The following is a 22,015-nucleotide window of genomic DNA, read 5'->3' as shown; positions in this document are numbered from 1 at the left end:
TTTTCTGCCTTTTTTGTGTGAAATCCTGGACATTTTTACCTCTTCGGGCCGCAAAAAAAAATTCCTTCAGATGAAATAATCTGAGAAGGAAAAAAAATCACTCCTAGGTTGAACTGCTCACAACAAATGATCACAAGTTAAAGGGTCACACAAGCCAAAAAAGTTGATAACCACTGGATCATGATGCGATTCATCTTTAAGGAAATGATAAGTAGTATCTTATTTTGAAAGTCATACCGGATGTAGCCGTTACATTTCTTGCTAGCTTGCCTCAGGTCTCTAAACATGAGCACCGCCTCCAGCTCTCCGTACATCAACAAACGCGCCTTCCGCGGCAGGACGAGAAGCAAGGGAGCGAAAGAAATACATTTAACATATACTTTTGTTAACAGACACCTTGGTAAAGTTACGAGTTTGTGGATAAGACGATTTGAAGCAGACAAAGAGCCCGTCGCATCCAGATTTTCTCAGCAGACTTCATAGAGCAGAGCAGCTTTCCCGGACTATCCACTCCGCCGTTCACGGTAAATTGGGTTTTTACTGGATTTTTTACTGTAACTAATTTATAAGAATAATGTAGAGTGAAGTAAAGGGTTTTGTCGACGTTGTAGCTGTAGAACTACGTGTGTGTCGTGCTACCTTTTGTAAGTTTCTGGACACTTATAACTTATAAAAAGTAAGTCCGTCTCTCTGCACAGGTGTGTGCAGGTTAAATTAATTCCTCAAGGTTGCTGTTGTTCCCACTTTTGCTAAAAACTGCTACACTGTCACTGGAGGAAATGAACTGCGAGTCTCCCAAACAAATCCTTTTACAATGTGAAATGCCGCCTGGAGGTCCCTTGAAGTCTTTGTGGTCCTCTCTAAAAACCGCAGTTCCCTTTTTTATCAAACATGTGCATCAGACACGGCAGGTTGACTGAGGTTAGACATAACAAAGTGCCTCCTGCAGTAACTACATCCAGACTCATTTCCTGCTCAGACTTCAGCTTCAGTCCAGATAATAAATCAACAATTTCCTTATCATGGACCCTGCATCCATCTCCTCAAAACAAATCTTAGTGCTTTTTTTTTTTTTTTTTTTTTTTTTTTTAGAAATGGAGGCCTGGATACTGCTCCCTGTACTGATCTGCATTATGTTCTTGTTGTTAAGTCAATGCTTTCTAAGAAGTTTATTTTTATTATCAAAAGTATTTAACTTTGTCTCTTTGCATCTGCATGTAAAGGCAAATGCCACTGATTTTAAGACACACGCATTATTTTTGATGTCTAGGACAGTTTGTCCAGTGTTGGTGAGCTTTGTTCTACACTTTCTTAAAGCTGGAAAACACAAAGAAGAGCCTTAAACTTGTAGTATAATTTGGGACGTGGAAATCTAGGTCTGTTCCACTGACAATCAGTTGAGTTGTCTTCTAGCTCTGTTAGGAAGTGCGAACCAGAATTTAAACATCTTTTGGTCGCAAGAGCTCACAAGAGTCTAAGGTGGCAACAACTGTTGTCCATTGTCAATGGGACAATGTGGCAGATTTTTAAACCCCAGTGACAACACAAAACAATCCAGTCCATTTTATATCTTGTATGTAGGAGAAAGTGGTTCACAAGTATTGGCTGACCTTCCTCGGGGTGCAGCAATAACATATGTGAATTCTTAAAATGAATGGCATTCCCCCTCTGACGCTGTCTACAGCCACTTTTGGCTCGACACAGAGGCACTTTTCACGGTATTATTATATTGCCAGCTGCACTGTGGGACCAGAGCTCCACAGTTTGTGTTTTACTAGAAGAAACAAGAATATAACTTAGTGTTTTGCACATAAGTTTAGCTTGTTGGTAAATTGGATCTCTTTTAAGAGGAATTTATGGTGCACATGTGCACTGCAGCTCTGTGGTGTGTTTATAACAAGGAATTCCCAAGTGTGTTCATTTAAGTAATGAGGTTAAAAAAAAAAAAAGCACCTTGTCTATTTTTGTGCACAGCTGCCTCATCTGTAAACAAAGGCCAAATACTTGGAACAATATGATAACATGACAAAGAAGAGAAAACAAATTGAACAGCAGAGCCACTCTCCCAGCTCCAGCCCTAAACCCCCAACTCTGCAGGATGTTATATTCAAATTTCTTCAGCCTAAACACACGCAGAGGTCATGCGCTTACCTCAGCAAGCTTGAAAAGGGTGGGCTGTGAGCCTTGACAGTAGGAGGCCACAGTTTATTTGCATTGATAATTTCTCAAGTGATTTTACAAGCAAATGGCAAGCTTCCCTCAGAGGAACTGCTTCGTCAGGATATCAGGGTGTTAGCATCCGTGTCCATGCTTTATATCTTACATGACAGGAATAAAGATAAATAATTCAATAGGAGATTTGTTGAACTTCACAAATCTGGGTATTTTACCAAGGTGGAACCAAATTTAAAATCAGACTCTTTGCAGGCTTTAAGGTATAATTCTGGTTTATTACAACTTGGGTCGTATTTTTGTAGTTTGGGAAATTATCTGTTAATGTAGCAACAGTGCTTAAAAAAAAAAAAAAGAGGTTGGAGAGGACAAGAAACAGGAGCAGTCAGACAATCGGACAGTTTTAAACACACCCTCAGGTTAACTAAATTTTATTTGTCAGAGAAAAGGAAGGTGAAAGGTAAAATTATGACCCAAACTGTCCGTTGTAATCATCCATCACATTTTACTGACCAACTTCGTGCTTCAACTTTGACCTACCGTCGTCGTGCATGCACTCAGTTTTCCTATGTTATGAGAGATTATTAGACATTTCAGGTGCTCTCACGTTCAGTTCACCTCCAAATAAAATGGTTCAGATAATCTAGCTAAACTTTTGGCTTGTTTACAACCTGTCTGATTATCTAAACTACATGGCTTCTAATTCATGGTGGCAAATATGCACATACTCCTCTGGCCTCAAGGGTTAAAGCCATTATCATCAAATGATTCTATGAAGTAGCAGCGTCTCAACTTTTCATGTGATAACTGCTGTAAGGGGTTGTTAAAGTAAGGCACACTTATTGCAGAGCAGGTCTGTAAGATGTCGGCAGCCTGGAGGTACAGTATGTGCTGGCAGGTGAAATGGCCGTAAGCAATCGGAGACATGTTTGGAAAGTAGACCTGAGTGTGTGCATACAATGTGTGTTCATGTGGGTGTATGTCCTTATGTGTACAGTAGATGATCATGCCTTTTTAATTATCTGTTTGTAGGAACACACCTTGTTGGTTTCTAGTTTGACTTTGTGGAATTAGGGAGGCATGTTTCATAATAGATAATGTGTTTTCTCTGTCTTGCTGCTGTGAATATTGCCTTTGAGCTGTTTAAACTGAAGGTCAAGCCCCTCCATTCTTTGTATCAGTCTGCGCAAACCGTCTCCTTGAAGAACAAATAAAAAGAGAAACTTTAGAAAACAAGACAACAATGGGAACACAGTAGGAGGTGTTTTTCTGTCAGGCAACATGAAGTCTGTGTTGTGTTTTTTAGTTTTCCTGAGGGCCCATCATGTCAAATGAAATGCTGATTTAGTATTTTGTGGGTTTCTTTGTTTATGTGGTGTCACATAGTGTTGACTTTACTCTCCTGTCGCTGGTTGCTTACTATAATAAGCGATGTTGCACAGTTTCCCACACCACAGTATTTAAAACAGTCTGAAATAATGACCCTGTGACTCGGTGTGGCTTTTCAAACAATGAGACAATGACACAAAATAAGCTACAGGTTTATGTCTGTTTAGTCTCTACATGACTAAAGAAGGAATACAGCACAAGTTAAAGACTTAAATTTCTTAAGTAGCTCCTGGAATGACGTCTTAAATATCTTCAAACTGCTAAAGGAAGACTTGCTGTATGTTGGTTTGTATCTGTTTGGGGGATTTCGTGGTGCAGTTGGCAGACTGCTGGTTGTTAAGGATCTGCTGTAGTGTCACAACACATAGTATAAAACTCAGGCAATATGCTGAATCCACAACACATGCACTATGTTGACAAAACAAAGTGAGCGCAGTTGGCCTTCACCGTTAGTCCTCATTTTTATCCTTTAGAGCATGGTCCGAATAGAGTTTCATCTAGTTTCTAATGTTTCTTTGAAACCTGTGTGGAATACCAAACAGGGTGATTCAGATCAGATCTGATTAAGTTGTCAGTCACAGAAATCTGTTTTTGTAAACACTCTTTGACCCTGGTTTGCTGGGTGCACGTGTCTGTGAATAACATGGGCACATTCAACACAAACTGGTGACTAAAACCCAGTTTTTAAAAAATATAATGTACCTGCCAATTTTGAATCCTAAACTTTAATCATAAGTTTATACTTTGTTATATCAAATTGTTGTTGTTTAATCAGTCATCGTGTCCTTTGTTCTGAACCACGTTAAAAATCCTGGGAAAAATCCTGAATTGTATGCATTTCTTTTCACTCAGATATGATTTCTGAAATTTGTGTCTCTTGGCTGTATTGCAGACCTTCAGACCACAAAAAAACATTTAAAGTTACCCTGCTGAATTGTCTTGTAAACAAACACTGTAATGTCACCAAAACACACTGTGTGTATCCTTAAGACCTAACAAACGTGTTGAATGCCTTTTAATCCTCATAAAACATTGTCAAAGCTGGGCCAGTCACATGTCACACGTTTCGCTGCTCTGATTGGTTGTATGCCTGGACCTGCGTCCAGTCTGCAGGTCCGTCCAGCGCAATGCACCCGGCTCACGAATCTCTGCTCAAACTGTCAAACTAGGCACTGCTGATCAAATATGAATCCAGATTCTGTTACATTGTCTATGTTTTCGGAAACACATTTTAGTGCACTGTTTAGCTGTAATTTGAGCAAGTTTGTGATCAGGCTGCAATTTTTTTCCTGCTTGAAAACGGACTAAGCTACGCCCCAACTCGCATGTGTCCTTCAGTGCTACGTCACATGTTTCGTTGCTCTGATTGGTTGTAGGTCTTTCCAATTGCGTCTAGAGGCATTTTGGTCTGCGCCCATTGATAACACCCCTTGGAAATGAAAATAAACTGAAATTAATGTCTTAAAATATCATGAAATTAGTCTGCCGATGCCAGGCTACTGTTTGCTGCCGTATTGCTACATTTCTTGGTGCGCCACCGTCACAGTCAGTCAGCGAATTATCATGAAACCGAGGGACGTCACATATCCCGTTTTCTTTTGTATTGCCACCCCCTGCAGTCAGCACATTACTTGTATTCAACTGTGTGGAAGTAGAACATGAGATGTAAACAAAACAGGGACCCGCTCATCAAAACCACTAGTGGTCAGACACTCCATAGGGAACCTTCAATCTATGTACATAATACATATGAAAACAAAGATCCTAGACATCTATCTAGTCTCATATCACAATACTATATTGAAATTTGATCTGAAACAATTAATTGAGTTGAAGTGATTAGTGATAGACAGAAAATGAATCAGCAGATATTTTGATCTGTTAATCGTTTAAGTAATTTTTAAACAAAAATGGCAAAAATTCACTAGTTCCAGCTTCTCAAATGTTAATATTTTCTGGTTTTCTTAGTCCGATATGATAGTAAACTGAATATATTTGGCTTTTAGATTGTTGGTTGGAAAAAACAAGACATCTAATGGCATCACCATGGGATCTGCAAACTTGAGATGAGCATTTTTTTTGCTGTTTGTTGACACCCAAATGATTCATTGCTAGATTTTGCTAGTTCAACCTCCTTTACAGGGCTTGTGACCTTATCTCCTCTCCAGAATTGGTTTGGTATTCTTAGCCAGATCTGAGTTTTGTGCACAACTGGACTGCACAGCTGTCCGAGGGCACTGGGAGGCAGGGGCCGGGGATTCGGAGACCCATGATCCTTGAGCCTTGGAACGGGTCAGGACTCCTTTTTGTTACTTCCTTTTCTGTCTAATCTGGAGCTGAGTGTCTGTCCTGACCCAAGCAGGTGACGTCTGATCATGAATATTTGAAGAATAAAGATATAGAATAAGGAAAAAAAGTATTTACCAACAGATGTATGACACACTCACAGGCCTACCACTTTGCTCTCTCTGCTGAAATCTCATGTGATTTTTACTTTGTCCCAATTTTCAGGTGCAGAGCACAGCGGTCATTAATCTGTAGAAATCTTTCACTTCCCAAATTGCCATATTCTGTCACCTCCTTTCCTGGCGCTTTGACTAATGGCCCCATTTCAATGCAAATGGACCATGGTACCAAAACAACCACCATCCATATTTTAAAACTTTTGACTTCATAATGCCATTCCACAGTCTTGTGCTTCTTCCAAAACTTCTGCCAAAAGTTACTCCTTTTTAGAGAGCTCATTGGAAACTTGTTTGAGTTTATATTAAAGTCCATTAGAACTTTCTCTGCCTCTTTACCAGTACAATAATGTATGTCACCCTTTTCTCCATCTCAGTAAAGAAACAAGTACATACTCTGTACAGTATCACAATGCATTCATGTTGATGACAGTTGTTGATGTAAGTGATTTTTGTCCCCTGGATTCCTAAATGACTTAATCTCCTTTATGGAAAATACAGTAGAATTTAGCTTGTGTGCTACAGACCTTTTAACACTAGTCACAATTGGAAAAGCTCAGGTGTAAATAACAAAATGAAAGATGTTTGAACTTCACTGGACTACTTCAGTTTCAGTTCCCTGGTATTGTGCATGCTGGCTCACTGTCACACTAGCCAGATTTCCATTAAGTGCAAAGATGAGCCGGATTATTCACTTATTTTCTTGAAATAATTGTTTTGTCAATAAAATGTCACAAAATTGTAAAATGCTCATCATAATCTCCAATCAAATGTCATGTTTTGTCTGACCAAAAGTGACAAACCCCCAAAACCTTCAGTTTACTATCAGATATATTATCAAAACAGTTCCTGAATAATTTTCCATTGACTAATCATTTCAGCTCTATTATGGATTAATCTTAGTTTTTTTGTTTTTTCAGATTGATCATTTAGTCTGTAAAAATGTCAGAAATAGAAACAAATGACCACATTGCACAAGTTACCACAGTCTTGCTTTACCTGCTCTAACTAGCAGCTAATAATAGCTTTAATAATCTACAACAAACTAAACTCTATTTGATCTGTTTGGGGGGGAATCACTGCCAAAGTATTGTGATCAGTTATAAAATGCTAATGTTTGGTTTGCCTTACATCCAATAAAACATTAAATATAGATATAGTCACAAAATACAAATAACACAACAAAATTTGCATGTGAAGACAAATCAGTAGGAGACAAAAAAGGCACCTAAATTTGACGATTCATTATTACATTAATACTAAAATTAACTTCATTTTATTACATTTCTGCAGAATAATAGTGGATTTGTGCAGCATTTCTTGGTGCACCACAGTGCAGTCATCCATTTGCCCTTTCCTGGCTGAATGTGGCTCTTTAAATCTGCAGATTACTCACTGCATTTAGAAAATTCAGGGTTGTTTTTATATCTGAACATGACTGAAAGTGGAAGTGATGCAACCAGTGCTGTTTTTTTATTCTACAAACAGTACAGTGTTCATCCCTTGAATACTGAAATAATTAAAGAACCCTCCTCCCTGTATATTTCTAATATGCTGCGTAGAGAAATAGAGATTGGTCCTCACTCGTGTCTCTTTACTCAATCACTGCTCCACTATTATAACCACATAAAAAAAAATGTTAATCTCTCCCACACGTGCCCTTTTTTCCCCTCAGAATTGACCCACATCGCTGCATCCTTTCCTGCAGCCACTTTAAGAATGAGTCCCAAGGAACCGCTGCAGTAGTGATTAGATTTACAGTTTCGTAAACAGCCCTGATAAGATGCCAGAATGGCTGGACTTTGCTGCCTTCACAGCAAAGTCACCATCGTCAACATCACTTAGTGACTGGGGGCGGAAAAATGTCCTTGGAGGGGAAAACACTTCTTATCCAGGATAACTTGAACGTGGACTCTGAAGTCACTGAATTTCTCATACTGCATCAGTTCTGGTAGGAACTCTGAGCAGTGTGCTTTTTAGCCATAGTCGTGGCATGGCTCTAGGCTGGCTCTGACGGTTGGTCGGTCCACCTCTTTGGTTGACACTGAAAAGTCTTATCAACTACTGGATGGATTGACATGAAATTATTTTATTTACAGATATTCATGGTGCCTTTTGGTGATCCCCTTTTCCACCATGAGGTTAACATTTGTGGTTGTGAATGAAATGTCTCAACAACTGTGGGAGTGATTGCCATAAAATTTGGTTCAGACATTCGTGTCCCCATCAGGATGATTTTTTAATCATTTTGGTGATCCCCTGATGTTTCTTTTAGGGCCATCATCAGGTCAAAATATATATTTGTCCAATAGCAAAAGCTAAGGACATACCCATCACCCTCAGTTTAACACGCTAAACTAAGATGGTGAACATGGTAAACATTATAACTGCTAAATATTAGCATGTTAGCATTGTTGGACTCTGGCGGTGGTGTCAGAGAGGAGGATTCTGGCCAAACTACATGCCATCTTGGACAGTGTCTCCCACCCACTCCATGACGTGCTGGTCAAACAAAGGAGCACCTTCAGCGGAAGACTCATTCCCCCAAAATGCGCCACAGGAAGTCATTCCTGCCTGTGGCCATCAAACTCTTTAACTCCTCCCTCTAAGTGTCAGTCTATATGACCCTAAGTCATTAAACTGGACATTGATCATTACATCTCTGCAATACTTGAGATAATTGTGCAATATCCTTTATTAATACTCCTGTGCAATATACTCTTTTCAGTTTATAATTCCCTATTTATTGATATTGATATTTATTCATACCTCTATTACTGCTGTGCAATATCCTCCATCTCATTATAAATAAGCTACACTTAACAGTTCATGCACTATTACCTTATACCGTATTATTATCATCAACCGGTAAACCCACTTGGTACTTCACACTTATTTTATTTTATACTTATACCCACTCGGTACTTAATTTATTTTCTGACCTGAAGTATTTCTCTGATTGATGGAAAGAGAAGTACAGTGTAACTGGCCAGACGTCAGGGTTATTCACAGGACGTGGGCACGATTTTGTTATGTCTGGCCTTGAGCCCAAATCTGAGTTCACACCAAAAAGTAAGCTTTGTCAGGAGAATATTTTTTACACAACATGTACACGTAGTGTGCATCATCTGTTGTCACTTGTGGATGATTACATGTGTTAAAAAGGGCAGAAAACAGCATTCCCTTTTCCCAAGAGCTGCTGTGATTGCAGTGGTAGTTAGTGTGATCATGACATTCACAGCTGCTGCAGGGAGGCCCATATGTGCTGATGTACAGTACAGGCCTGGAGCCTCTCTGACTCCTACTTCTCTCCTGTTGTTGTTTTTTTTTTTTTTTTTTTCATCTTTCGTTCCCCTTGTTGCGCTCTCACTCTTTTTCTGCTCTCTCACTGCCACTCATTTTCCCACTCATTTACTCTTCAACTGCCTGGTATCCCGCTGTAATCTATCTCACACCTTCGGACTGTGTCGTAGCCCACAGCCATTCTCACAGGCGGTGGTCAGGAACATGAGAAAACGCAGAAACAGAAAACAGACAAACGGGTCAGCAATTTGACATCGAGTTGTGTATCAGATTAAAAATTGTCCCCCAACCAAAAAATAAATAAACACATCCCTGTATCCTGTCCATTTGCAGCAATTTCAGTTTATTACAACTTGGGTCTTATTTCCGTAGTTCTGGCCATTATTTCTATCAGTTATGATAACATTGTACTCGCCAAGGTAACTGCTGAGAATGTGGCGGCATTGCTAAGAAGAAGTCAGATGGGGTAAGAAACATGAGCTGTCAGTTTAGCCAAACTTATTTGGAAGAGAAAACAAACGCGAACGGTTAAATTATTACCAAAATGTCCGGTGTAAATATCCATCACAGTTTACAGACCAAATTCTTGCTTCAGATTTGACTCACTGTACTTGCTGTAGAGGTGTTCAATACATGTATGACCTAATCTTTAACACTGAATCTTCAAACTGAACTGACTCTATTGAATCACTATTGTCACTGACTGAATCAGTAGCTTTTAGCAGTGGAGCTCCTCACTGTTAACTGAGAGCAAATAGGTGGTTGCTGAGCTATTAACCTTTTTATAAACAGTGCTTTAATAGGCCTAGTTTTGTATTTAAGTGAACGTAGTAGCTTGAACCAACATGCTGAACATACTACTGAACTGAAGTGCATTTGAATGGTGATGCACTTGCTTTGCTTAGAAATAAAGTGAATGAACTACATAGTTTTCCTGTGCAATTATTACTGAAATTTTACTTAAGGTTTTACCTTTTAAAATAAAGTGGTTTGGATTATCTGGCTAAACTGTTGACTTGTTTACAAACCTGTCTGACTACTCGTTTCTTGCCTTGACTTTTTTTTTACTGACGTCGCTGTCTTCCCAGATCTCAGTATAAATCTGTCAGGTGTGATAACCAAATTTATGAAAATAAGACCCAAGTTGTCAAAGATTTAAACGTAAAGAATGATTCCGGTTACCGGTTTATTACCATTTATCTACCCACCTTCCCTCTCTTCCACTCTTCTCTCTCTTCAATTTTTCTCCACATTTACCCTCATTTCTTCCTTTCGTTCACTCTCGCCCAACAAGGTCATATTACTCTTGTTTTTTTTTTTCTTTGACAAGTTTTCAAAAATGCCAAACATGGCTTTTTCACTTCAATTTGAAACTCATGACCCCGGAAAATATTTCATTCTGTGTCCTTTTATTTGTTTCTGTAGTTTAGAGCTGGGATATCAGTCTTGAATGTCATTTGTGATGGCAGATCACCACAAGTTTTCCTTAAATTTTGTCCAGGCTGTCTAGAAAAGTTAAAAAAAAAAAGCTTTACCAATCTTAAAACATTGCTTCAACTGTTCTGTCTGCATCCTTTTCGTCTTCATTTAGTTTTCTTGCAGTTAGAGGTACAGTGTGTAAGTGGGACGACCCCTCCCTAAAGACTGGTTGTTTGGATATTTTTAAATACATTTCTCCTCGCTCTCTGTGTGATTTCTGGCCTGATTATAGTCTCCTGCTGAGAGGCCACGAGATGGACGACACACAAACACACTCTCTGTTAAACACAAGCACTGAAATGCATAAAAACATGATGTCTCAAACATACAAGATGCACAGTCCTGAAGTGAAGGTTTTTAAGTGGAGAGGCTGACCATGTGGTGGGAGGCAGACTGACTGAGAGGTGAAGAGGTGGCAGGGAAGAATGAGGGTGCGGATCAGAAGCTACGTGGGTGGTAGGATGCACAGTTGGGCAGTAGCTACGTCACAGCGTTGCATAAGGGCTGACGCAGGCAGAGGGGAAGTGAATCTGAAGTAATTTGCATGTAGAGCCGTCAGTCGTGCTTGAGCACTCAGAGGGCGAGATATGTCAACTATTCAAACAATGTACAGTTCATCCATCTATCCACACTTCAATCAAGGCTGCCTGTTTTTTCTGTTTCCATTATGTATTATTTATTTTTTATTCTTTTTAGTCGGAAGATAAACACAAAAGCCATTATTACCCTCCCATGCAGCCTTCCTTATATTCATGAATCCAAAAAATATATAAAACAAATAAAAAAATGCCAAGACATAAAACAAGTAATCTAGTGTAGATCATATTTAGCTTACACAACCTAGGGGACAACCCAGTCTCTTTTCTAAGCATTTTCTCCTGTAATGTTTAAATACAGGTAATATGCCACTTTCTGTTATCGGTTTCTGTTATGATCAGTTTGGTACAGAATCAGAATCAGAATCAGAAATACTTTATTGATCCCTGTAGGGAAACTCTTTGTTCCAGTAGCTCTTCTTTACGTCAGTGCACACAGGAGAAAACGATATTATACACTATAAACAGGTCAGAAATAAATTAAGTAACATGTTGGTATAAGTATAAGATAAACTAAGTGTCGAGTACCAAGTGGGTTTACTGGTAGATGGTGAAGTACAGTATAAATACAATGTCACTAATTATGTAATAAATAATAGTAAAAGCGGAGGTGCATGTACTGTCGAGAGTAATTGAGGTATATCCGTAACAGTAATAAGAAAAACTAACAAGGGAAAACTAATATTGCACTTGAGTAGTAAACAGAATATTGCACAATTATTATTAAGATGTAATGCTCAATGTCCAGTTTAGTGACCTAGGGTCAAACAGACTAATCCTTAGAGGGAGGAGTTAAAGAGTTTGATGGCCACAGGCAGGAATGACTTCCTGTGGCGCTCTGTGGTGCTCTTTGGTGGGATGAGTCTTCCGCTGAAGGTGCTCCTTTGTTTAGCCAGCACGTCATGGAGCGGGTGGGAGACACTGTCCAAGATGGCGTGTAGTTTGGCCAGCATCCTCCTCTCTGACACCACCGCCAGAGAGTCCAGCTCCACCCCCACAATGTTACTGGCCTTACGGATCAGTTTGTTCAGTCTGTTTGCGTCTGCTACCTTTAACCTGCTGCCCCAGCATGCAACAGCATACAGGATAGCACTGGCCACCACAGACTCATAAAACATCTTCAGCATTGTCTGGCAGATGTTGAAGGACCTCAGCCTCCTCAGAAAATAGAGGCGGCTCTGGCCCTTCCTGTAAACAGCCTGAGTGTTCTTGGTCCAGTCCAGTTTATTATCCAAGTGTACTCCCAGGTACTTGTAGTCCTCCACAATGTCCACACTGACCCCAGATTACAGATTACAGCCCAAAATCTACGAATTATACCAACAGTTTACTTACCTACTGAACGATTACTTCAAATCAACTATATTTCTACAGTTTCACAAAAAAAATATCATGGTACACTTACTTGCTTTTACCAGAACTTTCAGCTGCTTATCACGACCTTCAGCAGTGAATGGAGTTTGCTCAGTTGTCATGGAGGTGACTCAACTCTATTTCTATATAGTTTTGTAAAAACAAGTTTTGGATATGTTAAACCCTACAGCCAGGACCGGGTGACAAATCAATATTTACATCTGTTGTCCAAAGTAATAATTCTAGTTAGAAACATGTTAGTTGCACAATAATTATTTGAGCTAATCTGTTTTGCTGTAGTTTTTCGGGAACAAGGCTTTGGATACATCAAACCGTACAACAGTTTGCATAGTGTGGTTCAGTTCATGCTCAGCATTTTTATTTATTTATTTTTATGGTAGAAATCTTATTTAACATTTGTTCCAAAAACGCCACCTCTTCACTGATAGTTTCCTCCTCATCCTCAGTCCCTCGCCACTCACAGCACAGTAGAAATGGATGCAGTTTTCTCTCTGTAGGTTTCTAAAATGTGGGAGGATGTTTGAGGTTTGGCCTGGATGATCCTAAATGAGGATGGCTGAGAAAATACGGAGATTTTTTGCTGTTTAAGATGGAATGTGATGCTTTCCATGTGGGCCATCTTCTCGCTGTCCAAACAACGCAGACATGCCAGTTTTCCCAGCAGGTTTAACTTCCCACCCTCTGCCCATTTTATCCTTTTTAAATAAACAGCTTTATGATGTCAAAATATCTGAACACAAACCTCCAGTCTTCTCTAAGGTTTTCCTTCCCTCTATTTATGCTGTTGTTATGTTCTTGACCACAACTGTTCACAAGCAAGCATGTTTTCAGTTGTTCGTAATAGCCTGGTGTGAATTTTTAGTATTGTCTCACATATCCTGAGTAAAGTATTGTCAAATATGTTTATATCATGTCCGTATTGTGCTACACCTCTTCTCTATTTTCTGAATGGCCTTTGTTCAGGGTGTGTTGGTTCCACCATCTCTTATGGGGTTTGTTAACTTGTCTGGAGCCTTTGGCACACAGCTGAACATATGAATAATAAACCTAAGCACTGTGGGGTGACAGTGTTTGGATAGGGAAGAAGTGGGCTGCCACCCTACTCCTTAATAGTCCACTGGCTCTGTGTGTGTGCGTGCCTGAAAGCATGGCAAACACTGACCCTCATTTATCCTAGTTTCTTCTTCTCTGTTTCACTGCCCTCCCCAATAGGTATCTAAATGTATTTCCTGCACTTCATCCTGTTTAATGTAACCTCCCGACCACTGCACAGTAGTAGTAGATTAATTGATTATTAAAATAGCTGGTGATTATTAAATTAATCTATTTATTAATCGATTAATTGATGCAGCTCTACTGCACAGTGTAGCTATAAACTTACTGTTTGCCATGATGCTCAAACATGTAACTGCACAAACTAATATTGAATGTTTATGAATGTAATCAGGCTATAAATCTGTTCGTTTTGTTGTGTTTATGTGGTCCTGGTGTCCTTGTACCATAATGTTCTGCATAGGGTTGCCTGCAATGATTATTTAAAATTTTGATCAGACTGTTTTTGATTAAATGTTCAATAGTTGTAGCGACTGTTATGATTTTATATTAACAATGGATCACATGACTACTTTTATGTGAAAGGAGTCACCACTCTCATCAGCGTTGTTTCCAGCTGCAGCTTCTCAGTGAAAAAGCTCTAAAAACTGACTGCGTGCTACGTATTAACTGCTCAGCACCAAATGGCAGACAGACAAAGTTAGCAACTAGCTGGTGAACATAGTGGAGCATTTATCAGCTTAAAAGCTGCAAAACAGAGTGAATATTGGACTTACATTCATCAGGTGGAAACAAACCTAATTCCAAGTGCTAACTTTGCGGCATGTCTGCTGGATGTGTGAACAGGCAACTGTTTGCTAACAAGTTCGAGCTTTTTTCTGCTGCCCCCAAGTGGCCAAAAATCTTAGCTCTAAAAAAATGTTGAAAATCAGAAGTCACATTTTTTTGTCTGTCAAAACTTGATATAAAAACAGAAATTTGAGAAGCTGTAATTAGCAAATCTTCTGCCATTTTTTACATGTTGTTTCTGCACCTTTTCTGTGTATTGTGAAACCTCAGGTTGTCTACAATCTTGTCACTATAAGAATCCCTGTAATGTGTAATCTAGTATTTGTTATACTTGGTACATAAAGTAATCCTTACTTTTAAAACCAATAAATAGCTGTGAAAGTATTGTTGAGATAGATTTAGATTATGTTTATTTGCTTATTGTGTCCAAACAGGCTTAATCTTGTGTTTTTCTGTGGGATGCTGAACCGGCGACCTGCTCCGACTCCCTCTCTGGGTTCTTTTTTTCTTTTGTTTTGGTCAGCTGGGAGACTGTTGGCTCTCCTGCCTCCTGTGTTCTCTTTTCTTTTATCGGTCATCTGTCTATCACCAGTATCAGATTTCAGAAGATATGAACTGTCTTTGTCTCACATTGATGTCCAAACAAACACAAACACTTACGCATGTAGATGTATACGTCAGTTTGAGGACTACACAGATGCACAAAACGTTACCTCTGTTCTTTGACCTCAACACTCAGAGATTTCACAAGCCATGAACTGATTGACTTTATTGTTGTGTGTTTGGAGGCTTGGGAACGATGCGAGAAAATCCTTGTGGTTACCACTGTGATGGATCAACAGTATTTATTTAGCATTCATCAAGGTCTTGTGAAAAGGTGAAGGAAAGGTGACAGGGCAGGAGGAGGTAGGTTTCATTTGTTAAGTAGAGATGAAGAGAAGGATATTGTAAATTATGGGATGTTGATTCTCATGTTTTTCACAGATCGCACAGAGAAGAAATCTGCTGTATTGGCCCAAATATTAGACGACCCTGACTATAAGACATAAAAGTAAAACATGGAATACTTAAGCATGACATAAATCCCACATTTGTGTAGCTTGTCTATCAGTCACATACTCACACACTCTCCTGTCGAAATTATTTTTTCTGACAGTTAGCAGTTAGCGACTGTCTTTTTGAGCTCCTTATCATCGGTGACACCCGGCAATTCTTGGCTACCTGACAGATTATTTGGTTTGTTTCTGCAGTCCACGTCGGGAGACTCTTTTTCAAACGTAACTTCCAGAAAAAAACATCATCTTATATTCAGGCCAATATGGTATTTTTAGAACGCCCTCTTGGCCGTGTAGCACCACATATTTTCCATAGATACTAAAGGAAAAAGATTGATCAAGTACAGATTAGTAATTGATTAATCTATTACTCGTACCCATCCCTATTGTTAAGAAGCAATTAATGTGGACATAAAACCTTCTTTACACTTGTAATGACACTTGGTTACCTGTTTCAAACAAAAGGGCCTCGATTCACTGCACCTTTTCTTTTAAGTTGTCTCTTTCAACACTTTCAAGAAGATCAAGTAACTTCTCATCTTTACTCCTGCACTTAATTGATTGTTGATCGATTTGTGGGTCAGCTGACATGTCACAGTGAGGTTTAGTGGTATTGAAGGCTGTCTTTGAAGGTGCCCATTCAGCAGATGAATAATGTAATGAAATGCTAATCACAGTGCTGCCCGCTACTCTCTTTTCATGCAGTGCACATGCTCCTCTTTCCGTCTCTCACCCTCTGCTGTTTGGTCGTCCTTTTTTGAGGATTATCCCCTTCAATGTGGAATAGCAGGTGAGGGGAGCGGCCCTCTTAAGTAAACACCTGTTATTGATCTGTGGGTTGATTGTCAGTCTTTAAAACAAACAACACAAGGAATTACTTTACAGGGCTCAAAGTATACACTATAGCTTGGCACTGTCACAGTGAAACATTTAAGAAGCCATCTTAAAGCCATCTGGGTTGAGCTACATTACATGTGGGAAGCCACAGTCTCATCAGCACGTCAGTCTGTGACATACTAATACAGTGTGTTCGGCACAGATGGAAGAACTGCAGATTCTTCTTCTTCAAGTAAAGCCCGTTCAGTTGCAGTAACCCTGCAGGCAGTTGGTATCGTCAGTGTTAGCAAACATCCCTGATCCTGCTGATAAAACAGGAAGCACAATAACCAGTTAGCTGCTACTCCAGTTCACCACAACCCTACAAGGTTTAGGCTCAGTTTGAACTCCAGATCCACTCTGATGGTATTTCCCTCAATTTTATAAAATTATTGATTCGCATATTGTCGTTTTTATTCTACTTTTTAATCCAAAAATGACATGCACAAGGGATAATTATTACAGGGATTACTAGATTCGGAGAGTGCATGCCTCTGCCAAAGGTTTTACAACCCTCTAATTTGTTTTTTAAATACAAGAAATTGTTGAGAAAACTTCTGCATCAAATAGACAACCATAAATTGTGCCAGATCTTTTTTAAATCATGAAAAAAATAATCCCAGATCCCAGAACTGTTTGGGAATAAACATTTGCTTTCTTGCCGAGAGTTAGATGAGAAGATCAATGCCGCTGTCATGTCTGTACGTTAAATATGAAGCGACCGCCTGCTGATTGGTTAGCTTAGTTTAGCATAAAGACTGAAATCGGGGGTTTGGACAGTTAGCCTGGCTCTGTCCAAAGCTCACCAATTAACGTGTTAAATCTAGTTTGTTTTAATATGTATAAAAAATTAAGTATAAATATGTCACATTGTCATTTATTGGGGGTTATATGTTATATACACATCTATTTCTTGGCCGAACGCAGTAACTTCCAGGGGTTTTGTCGCCCCTAAATGTCAAACTATTCCTTAAAAATCTATTAACAACTGTTTTTGAGAGATTCTGTTATCTAACAAACAAACACATAGGACCAAGAAAATACAGTAATCTCCCTGGTAAAGGGGCTGGACCCATATGACCTAAAATGTATATCAAGAAATAAGCATGTACAGCATTTCCTCTGATGTTTAATTATAGAGTCACCAGTTAAAGATACTGGTCTGTTAGTTGTCTTGATTTGTTGAACTTCTGTTCAAACTTTTGCTAGTTTCTGGACATTTATTGCAAATTACGACACAAGTACATTTAGGTCAGTAAGGGATTCGTAATGTAACATTTAGTTTATTGCACAGCCCTACTAACAACATTGTACCGTGTCTGTTAGTCTCTGAATACTGTGTGAATAATTCATGTACAGTATTTGGTGGAAATATGATCTCTCAAGGCACAGCTGGCAGTTAGTCCAGTGCTTCGGTTCTGCAGATATTTAAAAAATTCAATTATACTTTAACATGAGGAGGGACAAATTACACCTTGAAAAACTGGCCTTGAAAGGAGAGACTGAAACTTGCCGAATCGAAGTTGGGATGTTGAGGGCAGTGGCTTGATTCACATACAGTCGATTTTGTCCAAACACTTTTCCAGCACCACATGTTGCTATTATTTCTTCTTCTATTAGTGCCAGTAGTTCGTTCTACCTGACATTGCTGAAAACATGATAGTGCCAGATGTAATCTAAAGTAATATTTTGCAATTATAGCAATCTCACGGCAGCAGGACTCTGAATAGCCAGTCTGAAATAATGGCTTTCTGGTCGACTCACCTCTCATAGTCTTTTCTCATGCTCTTCTACTCCAAACTTAAATATTGCTTTACCACTAATACACCAGTTTAATGAATTGCAGATGGACTGTGTACTTTTTTCCAGATGGTGGCAGGGTGCTTCTCACCTTTTTTGTCTTATTGGATGTCAAGGCAGAACTTGATCCAAAACCTGTTTGTTTTATTAACATTTATCTTATTTCGTTTCTGTAAGACAGGTATTTTTTCACTTGGAAACTGTATTTGTTTTACGTTTAAACCTCATATGACGATAGAAAATGACAAAAACATGTTTAGAAAACCCACAAACCTTTGTGGTGATTCACAAACATGTAAAAGAATTAACAGTAATGCTTTTACTTTAGTCAGAGGATAGTTGTTTAGTGAACTGGGTGCTACTTTTGGGTTCGGTCTTCACTCTTGTTGACATGGAAAATCCCCTCAGTCTCAACCTTCTTCCATGTGAAACGTTTTTGCCGTCATGACTCAGAGTTTCCTTTTTTTTTTTGTGCTGACTTCTGTAAACACACTTGTCACATTTCAGGTTTTCCAACTCTCCACAGTAGTAGTAGTCTCACTGCTTCTTCTTCTTCTGCTGATGCAACAACATGCATTTTTTTGCTTTTTATCTTCTCAGTCTCGGAGAACAGAGACAAAGAGAGAATGAAGATCTGCTCATCGGTGTGAGTTCTTGGGATGCTTGACCGACCTGTACCCCATGCTTTTCTAAGGCCTCCAGAAGCTAAAGACAGGGTGTCATTGACAGGTAAGTGGAGCCTTTTGGACAAAATGTGGTTTACATTTGAACTAAAGAAAACTGAACTCTTTGGCTGTTCCCTGATATGTGAAACAGGACCATGAAGTTTGATTTTATGCAAACATTTTCAGATTACTGCAGGAATCTTCTCTCACAAAGTTGCTGCTTTTAAGCTGTGTTAATTCTCTGACATCTGAAACCAAGCATACTTTTCTTCGCGAGCCATTTCTCGTTGAGACCTCATTAACGTTAAGAATTGGCTGCAGCTTGCCGCACACTTAGCTGAGTGCATCCTACTATGTGTGGATGTTAACACGGTCCTGCTGCGTGGGAGTTAGCAACAGATCTTAATCATGGGTAGGGTTTTGCTGTAATTCCAGAGCTGGAGGCGTAACCCTAATCTCTTTGGCATATTATACAGTAAATCAGAGTGTGGCTAAGTCGGGTCCCTGCCAACTCAATACAGCCGTCCCATTTCTGTGGATTTATGACTGGACTTACTAGGAGTAGTTATTTCAATCTACAAAGCTCTCTCTGCCTCCCTTCTCTTCATTTGTGTCTAAAACTGATGAACCACCCCCTGCTGAGTGCTAAACCTTCGCACTAGTTTTATTTCTGAGGTGTTCATGGATTGCTTTGTGCCATGGTGGATTATTTTGGAAGTAAGTGGTCCAAAGGGCCAGCTAGTTGAGGCCAGTTTTAGCTGCAGTGTCCAAAGGGAGTGATGTCCCCACGCAGAGGCAGCGCGGACATTGATGGATGGCCTAGCTTTCTGTCGGTTTCTGGTCCCAGTCGTGAGGTGTTGTTATGAAAATATAGAGGGAAGCAGGCTGACGGAGCGCAGAGAGATGGCAGCTTCGCCTATGATGGATGACCACCTGCTGGGCATCCGCTAGAGATACAGATAAACTAGAATTGTGGCCTCTAAGGAGCCACTTTCAATGTTCACCAGAAATTGGCCCACAGAGGGCACTCCTAAACGTTTTGTGTATCTCTGTAGGATAATAAACTTTATATGACTGAGGAGGATAAACCAGAAACCACCAGACAGATGTACCCAACATTACTGCAAAGCCGTACTGGAATTACTTGTTTTAACTGGAATTTTGCTTTAATTTCCCTCATGGTTTTCCCTTGGCTATCCTGCAGACAGGGAAGGAAGCCACAGAGTCATTATTTTACTTTGCTGCTTCGGCCTGTAAATCAACTCCCTCAAAAGGAGCTGAGTCATGTTAGGCCCCCCCTCTAGCCTATAAAGACGTAGTGTTAATGGTGGCATTCACAGAGGTGATTTGCAGCCTGCCTCTTTATCCCTGCACTGGTGGCCTTGGGGCGGCTGATTGATGGTGTTTGTCGTCCAGTCTTGGACTCTAACTGAAAGTGGTTTCTGTTGCTTTGGCTGCAGCGGGACGGGACTTCACTTGTGGCATATTCAGTGTTCTCCAGTCCTCCCATTGAGACATGACCAAGAATGACCTTGAACTCCCTCCCCTACGTCTCATTGCCTGAAGGACAAACTTCGTGCCTACCAGTGTGACCTAGTTATAGGAGAAGGGAGAGATGGAGTTGAAAAAAGAAAGGGAGAGGGACAGATCTGTGTTTGTGTGTGTGTAAGGCTGTGGCAGGGCATAGCCTACTTCTTGTACCCTACTTTTACCCCTCTCTTCATCAGCTGAGCAGCTGAGCTCCGACTGCACCATCTTGTCCTGTTGTTTCTTTTATTTTAATACATTTTGGCCAGATGGCGGATTACAGGTCAAGGCAAAGGCTGAATGATGCCACTGTCACAAGAGAATACTCTTCTGGAAGCTGATGGACTGGTTACTCATGATGTTAGAGACTCTATTTGTTACACTTCAGTGATCCTAAAATATCCCATGAAAGATCTTTCAGATTCATGGTTTAAACAGGGCACAAATGAACACATGAATGAACATGTTGATTATAGCTATCAGGAAAAACGTGTAAAACTTAAATTTATCCATTTGATGTCAAAACTTATATTTCTTAAAGCTACGCTAATCGATATTTTTATATTAACAATGGAACAAATGACTACATGTAATGTGAAAGGGGTTGCTCGTAGGGTTTTAGCGTTTTTGGCCACCAAATTTATAATTTTGGTGCACCCTCACCGCTCTCAACACCCTTATTTCCAGCAGCAGTAGGCAGCTGTTGTCAGTGAAAATCGTCTTATAAACCGACGGCTAGCTTTGGCAGCTAAAGAGCCATATATTTCCCTCTTGAATTGGTTGACCAAAACAGAGCTAAAAAAAAGAGTGAATAATGGACTTACATTCATCAGGTGGCCAGAAACACGACTCCAAATGAATGCTAATGTTGCTCCAGTTCTGCTGGATGTGTAAATAAGCAGCTGTTTGCAAACATATTTGCCATATCTCACGTAATGCTGTGTGCTCAATTTAGTTGCGTTGTGTTTTGATTCTTATGAATTCATTTGCGTGTGAAAGAAGGAAGTGAAAGACTGTTTTATTTTTGTTGTTAAATTGTTCTCTCAACAGTTACAGTGTTGCTTTAAAACAATACGATGGCTCGTCTTAGCCTAGGCTTTGGCTGTGCTGTGAACAGATACGCAAGTTGTTCTTCTTTTGCACTTCTGACAGAGAGGTCGCTTAAGGCCTTTTTGTTGCCCCCTGTAGTTGATATCATATCATTTCAAACTGAACTCTGGGACCTGTATTATCAAAATACACTTGCTGTTACCACCAGTAACCACAGGGGGCGCCAAATCAACCAGGACTGAAATCTTAAGAGTTACTATCTCTATAACTGAAAGCTTCCATGATGACCTTTATATCCTCAACTTATTATATTAAAGTTTTCTTTGGTATTTTATTATCTTTTATCAGACAGTTTAGAGTGGAGATGCATTCCTTGTTACCATTATGTTCTTGTTAAACTGATCATTGTGGGATGTTTTGCATAA

At 39.6% G+C, this 22,015-nt stretch overlaps 1 protein-coding gene across 3 annotated transcripts in view; it reads left to right on the top strand.

Moving 5' to 3' along the window:
- Positions 1 to 284: 284 nt before the first annotated feature.
- Positions 285 to 22,015, top strand: part of LOC122867655 (leucine zipper putative tumor suppressor 2 homolog) — a 35,681-nt gene continuing 13,950 nt past the window's right edge. The window contains exons 1-2 of one of the 3 annotated variants that reach the window (XM_044178733.1): positions 286 to 524; positions 18,949 to 19,077. The gene's annotated coding sequence lies outside the window, so the exon portion shown is untranslated. Of the gene's footprint in view, positions 525 to 18,948; positions 19,078 to 22,015 lie in introns of all 3 variants that reach the window. The other 2 variants (XM_044178737.1, XM_044178736.1) reach the window with 2 other exon arrangements.

Source organism: Siniperca chuatsi, linkage group LG20, assembly GCF_020085105.1.
Source record: "Siniperca chuatsi isolate FFG_IHB_CAS linkage group LG20, ASM2008510v1, whole genome shotgun sequence".
Classification (NCBI taxonomy): domain Eukaryota; kingdom Metazoa; phylum Chordata; class Actinopteri; order Centrarchiformes; family Sinipercidae; genus Siniperca; species Siniperca chuatsi.
The sequence above is the reverse complement of the archived record's forward strand: the minus strand, read 5'-3'. Positions and strand labels throughout refer to the sequence as shown.